This window comes from Bos taurus, chromosome 2 (genome assembly GCF_002263795.3).
Source record: "Bos taurus isolate L1 Dominette 01449 registration number 42190680 breed Hereford chromosome 2, ARS-UCD2.0, whole genome shotgun sequence".
Classification (NCBI taxonomy): Eukaryota; Metazoa; Chordata; class Mammalia; order Artiodactyla; family Bovidae; genus Bos; species Bos taurus.
The window spans coordinates 87,653,178-87,661,084 of record NC_037329.1 but is presented as its reverse complement, the minus strand read 5'-3'; the positions used below and the strand labels follow the sequence as shown (position 1 = coordinate 87,661,084).

The 7,907-nt window shown below is 38.3% G+C and overlaps 1 pseudogene; it reads right to left on the bottom strand.

The window, feature by feature from the left end:
• Window positions 1–7,233: 7,233 nt before the first annotated feature.
• LOC112443623 (uncharacterized) lies at window positions 7,234–7,330 on the bottom strand (annotated as a pseudogene).
• Between the last annotated feature and the right edge of the window lie 577 nt (window positions 7,331–7,907).

Here is a 7,907-nt window from a genome sequence, read left to right as displayed (position 1 = left end):
GTGACTCTATGGATTGTTCCCACCAGGCTCCTCTGTCCATGGGATTTTCCAGGCAAGAATACTGGAGTGGGTTTCCATGCCCTTCTCTAGGGGATCTTCCCCACCCAGGGGTAGACACCACATTTCCTGTATTACAGTCAGATTCTTTACCCATTGAGCCACCTGGGAAGCCTGTGTATATGTATATGTATGTTTTTGTCTTTCTGGTTTATGTTCTAGGTTCATCCAGTCATTAGAACTGACTGAAATGCATCCTTTTTATGGCTGAGTAATATCCCATTATGTATATGTACTACAACTTCCTTATCCATTCATCTGTGGATAGATATCTAGTTTGCTTCCATGTCCTAACTAGTTTAAATAGTGCTGCAATGAACATTGGGGTACATATGTCTCTTTCAATTATTGTTTTCTCAGGGTATATGTCCAGTAGCAGGATTGCTGGGTGACATGGTAGTTTTATGCCTAGTATTTTTTTAAAGGAATCTCTATCCTATTCTCCATAGTGTCTGTATCAATTTGAATTCCCATCAACAGTGCAAGAGGGGCCCCTTTGCTCCACACCCTCTCCAGCATTTATTGTTTGTAGATGTTTGATGATGGCCATTCTGACTGGTGTGAGGTTATACCTCACTGTAGTTGTAATTTGCATTTCTCTAATAATGAGTGATGTTGAGCATCTTTTCATGTGTTCTATTTCTGCTTTATTGACTATGCCAAAGCGTTTGACTGTGTGGATCACAATAAACTGTGGAAAATTCTTCAAGAGATGGGAATACCAGACCACCTGATCTGCCTCTTGAGAAATCTGTATGCAGGTCAAGAAGCAACAGTTAGAACTGGACATGGAACAACAGACTGGTTCCAAATAGGAAAAGGAGTTCGTCAAGGCTGTATATTGTCACCCTGTTTATTTAACTTATATGCAGAGTACATCATGAGAAACGTTGGACTGGAAGAAACACAAACTGGAATCAAGACTGCTGGGAGAAATATCAGTAACCTCAGATATGCAGATGACACCACTCTTATGGCAGAAAGTGAAGAGGAACTCAAAAGCCTCTTGATGAAAGTGAAAGTGGAGAGTGAAAAAGTTGGCTTAAAGCTCAACATTCAGAAAACGAAGATCATGGCATCCGGTCCCACCACTTCATGGGAAATAGATGGGGAAACAGTGGAAACAGTGTCAGACTTTATTTTTCTGGGCTCCAAAATCACTACAGGTGGTGACTGCAGCCATGAAATTAAAAGACACTTACTCCTTGGAAGGAAAGTTATGACCAACCTAGATAGCATATTCAAAAGCAGAGACATTACTTTGCCAACAAAGGTTCGTCTAGTCAAGGCTATGGTATTTCCTGTGGTCATGTATGGATATGAGAGTTGGACTGTGAAGAAGGCTGAGCGCTGAAGAATTGATGCTTTTGAACTGTGGTGTTGGAGAAGACTCTTGAGAGTCCCTTGGACTGCAAGGAGATCCAACCAGTCCATTCTGAAGGAGATCAGCCCTGGGATTTCTTTGGAGGGAATGATGCTGAAGCTGAAACTCCAGTACTTTGGCCACCTCATGTGAAGAATTGACTCATTGGAAAAGACTCTGATGCTGGGAGGGATTGGGGGCAGGAGGAGAAGGGGACGACAGAGGATGAGATGGCTGGATGGCATCACTGACTCGATGGACGTGAGTCTGAGTGAACACCGGGAGTTGGTGATGGACAGGGAGGCCTGGCGTGCTGCGATTCGTGGGGTCACAAAGAGTCGGACACGACTGAGTGACTGATCTGATCTGATCTGATCTGATATATCTTCTTTGGAGAAATGTTTGTTTAGGTTCTGTCCACTTTTTTATTAGGTTGCTTGTTTTTCAGGTATTGAGCCAGATAAGCTGCTTACATATTTTGAAGATTAATCCTTTATCAGTTGTTTGAGCTGCTATTATTTTATCCCTTTCTGATGGTTGTCTTTCCATTTTGTTTATAGTTTCCTTTGCTGTGCAAAAGCTTTTAAGTTTAATTAAGTTCCATTTGTTTATTTTTATTTCCTTACTCTTGGAGGTGGGTCATAGAGAATCTTGCTGTGATTTATGTCAAAATGTGTTTTGTCTATGTTTTCCTCTAAGAGTTTTATAATTTCTGATCTTAAATTTATGTCTTTAATTCATTTTGAATGGTATTAGGAAGTGTTCTGATTTCATTCTTTTACATGCAGCTGTCTGCTTTTCCAGCACCATTTATTGAAGTGACTATCTTTTCTATGTTGTGTATTCTTTCCTCCATTGTCACAGATAAGGTGCCCATAGGTGTGTGGGTTTATCTCTGGGCTTTCTACCTATTTCCATTGGTCTATGTTTCTGTTTTTGTGCCAATACCATACTGTCTTGATGACTGTAGCTTTGTAGTATAGTCTGAAGTCAAGCAGGTTGATTCCTCCATCTCCATTCTTCTTTCTCAAGATTGCTTTGTCTCTTCGGGGTTTTTTGTGTTTCCATACAAACTGTGATTTTTTTCTCTAGTTCTTTGAAAAATACCATTGGTAGTTTGATAGGATTGCATTCATTCTGTTGCTTTGGGTACAATGGTTGTTTTTACAATACTGATTCTTCCAATCCAAGATCATGGTCTATCTCTCCATCTGTTTGCGTCTTCTTTGATTTCTTTTCCAATATTTTGCTATTATAGATGATATTGCAATAAATACTATAAATCCTTTAGCATTGCTTATTTTTAAATCCCACAAATTCTAGGAAATTTCCTTCTACGTAAATCCTTGGCTTTTTAAAAGTGGTAAGAGTAATTGCTGATTCTTTTCATGAATATTTTGGATTATTATATTTGCATATATATTTTTAGGTATCTTGCATTTTTTGTCTTTCCTCCACAAGTGTCTTGAGTTCATAAATAACATCTGGTTATGTTATTTGTTTTATTTATATTGTATGTATTAGGTGTGAGACTGTGTGACTTGTGCATTCTGATCTTTCTTTTTTATAAGCTTTTTTCTACTATTCATACTTATGAATCAATATGTGTGTTGGTGTACATGTTCCTTTGCTTGTTAATTTAGAGAATATGAAATGCCTACTATGTGTCGGTCTGTGTATGATTTAAAACTAAAAAAAGCCCTCCATGGAGCTTATGCTTTACCTGTGATTAGCCTTGTGACTTGAAGTAAGCGAACTCAACTTTTTGAATCTCAGTATTTTTATCTGAAAAATGGGAACTATAATCCTATTTTGATTGGTTAGTGATATTCCTTAAAGAACCCATTGCAGCAATGAATGTGAAATAACTTGCTAAAATATTGAGCTATAAAATATATAGAATAGTTATTGTTATTTTAGTACTATAAGTTCTCAAATGTTTTGCAATTATCTTCCCCAACAGACTTAGCTGTTTGAGAAACATCAGTACAGTTATTGTTTGTTTTATATTTCCTCAAAGCAGCTGGTATAGAGGGAATAGACACTGAATTTATGAAACATTTTATTTTACTGAGTCACTGGATTTTATATCAGGGACCTCAAACTCTAATTCCTACAGGGGCTACATGAAGGACATAAAGTGGATCATGATAGGAAGTGCTGAGAAATATGGCCAAGTGGGAGAGTGAATTTTAGACCTAAAGAGTTCAAATTCGAGTTTAAAAACAGTACTGTGTGAAGTATACAGTTGAAGGCCACATTTAGCAGTCTTTATGCCTGTTTGTGAGCTGTGGTTTATATAAATGCTACATTAGGGATAAAAAGCATATTTCTTTCCTCATTCATGTCCTGGATGGCCATAAAGATGTGGGATATTGACAAACACAGCCAAATCATTATAATAATTATTAGTAAACCTGAAAATAACAGTAAAAATATTTGTGATGTATACATGTGGGATTTTAGTAAAAGATACAGTAAGCTACAGCCTTAGAGTTTTATGCTATGGTAGACATGCTTTCTGTTACTTTCTGTACTACATTATGTATTCCCTGTGCCTGAGGACTCATGGGCCAGATATTACTGTGCTTCTTCTCATGACATATTTTGCTTTTAACTTGTAGATACTATGTATCACACCATTGATTACATTTCTTTTTTTGCATGTTTCCTGGAATGTTCAGAGCCAAATTTGTCACTGAGTTCTAGAAAAGCATACCAGATCTCCTGTCAAATATTGGATTCTAATTTTGTTTTTAGCTTTATCAACTCCTTCTTTGCCCTTTCTCCTGACTTATTCTGCCTTATTCTATTTTGCTAAAGTGAAAATGTTAGTCACTCAGTCATGTCTGACTCCTTGCCTCCTCATGAACTGTAGCCCATCAGGCTTCTCTGTTCATCCAGTTCTCCAGGCAAGAAAACTGCAGTGGATTGCCATGCTTTTCTCCTGGGTATCTTCTCGACCCAGGGATTGAACCCAAATCTCCCACATTGCAGGCAGATTCCTTACCATCTGAGCCACCATTTTGCTAAGGTGAGATGTAAATGACAGAACTCCCAAAGTATGTACATTTGGAGATAAGAGACTAATAGCTCCCATGTTGTTATTTACAAAGAAATCATGCATACAGCTGGTAGAACATTACTTTTTTTTTTGGAACATTACTTTTTATAAACAGACTCTTAACAATGAAAAATTGTGTTTTTCTGTACTTTGCTATCTGTTTGCTGCTGCTGCTGCTAAGTCACTTCAGTCGTGTCCGACTCTGTGTGACCCCATAGATGCCAGCCCACCAGGCTCCCCTGTCCCTGGGATTCTCCAGGCAAGAACACTGGAGTAGTTTGCCATTTCCTTCTCCAGTGCTTATCTGTTTAGGGTTTCTCAATTTTCTCTACATTTTTGAAAGAAAAAAAATAGTTCTTTTACAGGATTGGGATGGTCCTTATTGTTATTCCTCAACTATTTCTTGTTCTTTGCCTTCAGAGACATGTTAGGATTGTATGTATCTCTTTTTGGTAGCATCATATGTTTAGCTCTACTCATTAAGTTGTGAATAGAAGTGATTGAAGCATGTCATCTCTGATCCAGAGCATTGAGTTGAATCCATGAGACTCTTGAGCACATCCTTTCTCTTAGGCATGTTGACTGGCAATGTTTGAGGTGATGGCTGATCTATCTGCCAGGGTCCCTTGAATGGTGAGCACTATTAAGTTGGATTTAGTCACTGAGAGTTGGGGAGTGATTTAGGACCAAAACATGACCTAGAAACTATCTTGAAAGATTCAAAGACAATACATAGCAAAGTGAAGAGGACCACGGATTGCTTATCAATTATGCTTACTCTTTGCTGGGTAATGAAGATATAAGCAAGGATCCAAGAGTAGGTCACATAAGAAGAGATTTCTGAATTTGCCATGGAATTCAAAGAATCAGATCATTCAAGATAAGAAATATTATCTTTCAGAAAGAAAAACTTCTATTTTCACCTGAACATTTTCACTGCCTAGCTTTGCTTATATTAAAATCAAAACCAAAAACCACTCCCTGTGACAACCTGAGTATCTGGATAATATGTTTATACACTTTTCATCAGTCCTGTGTTTGTGATGCTTCCTACAACTAGAGGTGAATGAGAGTCTAGAAGGAAATAATGAATGGATTTAGCCCTCATTTGCCTTGACTCTACAGGCAATTTTTACATTTTCAGAGACTCAGGGGTGTTATTTGGAGAAATTACTCAGGAATAAAGACATCCCACCAGGCAAAAGAGGATTTTATGTTTTTGAGACACCTCATGCTTCAATTTTCAGTTTGCAAGTGGAATTGGGGGTGGCAAAGGGAGTTAAAATGTATAGGAGATACTGTTACTAAGACCAGCAAGCACCCCTCACCCTTCCCTAAGCTCAGCAGTGAGTTAGCTCTTAAAGGAGCCAGATTGCCCATGTGTCTTTGTTGTTGTTGCTAGGAAGATATTTTGGAGAAAAGCATCAAAGAGGGGCTGTATCTTTCTCCAAAAGAATGGCTTTCATCAGGTACCTCTGTTTTTTCTGGGGCACAGCCCTGGAGTGCTGTTTTCAAAAATGTAATATTGGAAACAGGATTCTCTTTGGATTTTAGGAAAAAAAGTGCTTGTATGTATTAAAAATGATGATATGAACAAATAAACTGAGACCAGGGATAGAGAATGTATGGATGGAGACACAAGAGAGCTAGGACTTCAGAGCCAAAACATGCTCATACCTCATTAATAATCTTTAGACACTCTGACTTTTTTTTCCCCAGTCTCATTGAGAAATAATTGACATATTATTGACATGTCATAAAGAGTACAACAGGCTGTCACCCTGTTTGTTTAACCTATATGCTGAGCACATATCATGAGAAATGCTGGGCTGGATGAGTTACAAGCTGAAATCAAGATAGGAAGAAGAGACATCAACAAACTCAGATATGAGGATGATACCACTCTAATGGCAGAAAGTGAAGAGGAACTAAAGAGCCTCTTGATGAGGGTGGAGGAAAGTAAAAGAACTGGCTTAATACTAAATATTGAAAAAACTAAGAGCACAGCATCTGGCCCCATTACCGCATGGCAAATAGAAAAGGAAATGGTGGAAATAGTGACTAATTTCCTCATTTTGGGCTCCAAAATCACTGTGGATGTGACTGCAGCCATGAAAACAAAAGACAATTGCTTCATGGCAGGAAAGCGATGGCAACCTAGACAGTGTTGAAAAGCAGAGGCATTAGTCTGCCCACAAAGGTCTGTATAATCAAGGGTATGGTCTTCCCAGTGGTCACATATGGTTGTGAGAGCTGGACCATAAAGAAGGCAGAATGCCAAAGAATTGATGCCTTCAAACTGTGGTGCTGGAGTAGACTCCCGAAAGTCCCTTGGACAGCAGGGAGATCAAACCAGTCAATCTGAAGGGAGATCAACCTTGAATATTCACCAGAATGACTGATGTTGAAGCTGAAGCTCCAGTATTTTGGTCATTTGATGTGCACAGATGACTCAGTGGTAATGAACATGAACTTGGGCAAACTCCAGAAGATGGTGAGGGATAGGGAGGCCTGTGTGCTGCAGTCCATGGGGTCGCAAACAGTTGGACATGACTGCGCAACTGAACAACAACAATTGACATATATCACTGTATAAGTTAAAGGTACAGAGCGTGATAGCTTGATTTACATATACTGTGAAATGATTGCCACAATAAATTTAGTTAACATCCATTGTTTCATATAGATACACTAAAAGAAAGAAAACTTATCATGAGAGAACTCTTAGGGTCTCCTCTATTAACAACCTAAAAATATGGAAGACCATATGCACGTCTGTGTCATATTTGTGCAGGGGCCATGCTAATCTTCTCTGCAATTTTCATGTATATATTACCAAAGGAAGCACCACCCTGACATGCTGACAGGTCTTTATTGTGGACTAAAAGAGAAGAAAGGTAGGAGATCAAATGGAATAGATATATATATATATATATATATATATATATATATATATATATATTTTTACTCTTTACTAAGAAGTCTTCATTCCAATGTTGAAATTGATATCTGTATTTCTACTTGCAGTTTTAGAACATTTAACATTTCATGCAAAATCCAGAACTTTCTTTATCATTATTTGCAAAAGAAATTAATTCATGTTTTCCATTCTTTGACACTAAATGATGTTCGCTCATGATCTCTCCCTCAGTATCCAGGGGCGACTTTTCGACACATCAAACCAGGAGAAGCTCAATATCCCACCATGATTTACAGAGGCCTGATTATCCGTCCTTGTCTTCATCCCAGCTTCATCTGGTACCTTGGTCTCTCTTGCTCACAATTCTTTGGCCACTCTGATATACTTGTACTCCTCGGAGCACTTCTCACCAGCAATTTCTCACCTTCAGTTCAGTTCAGTTCAGTCGCTCAGTCATTTCTCACCTTAGGTCATTTGTATAAGCTTTGCTTTAACCTTGGAGT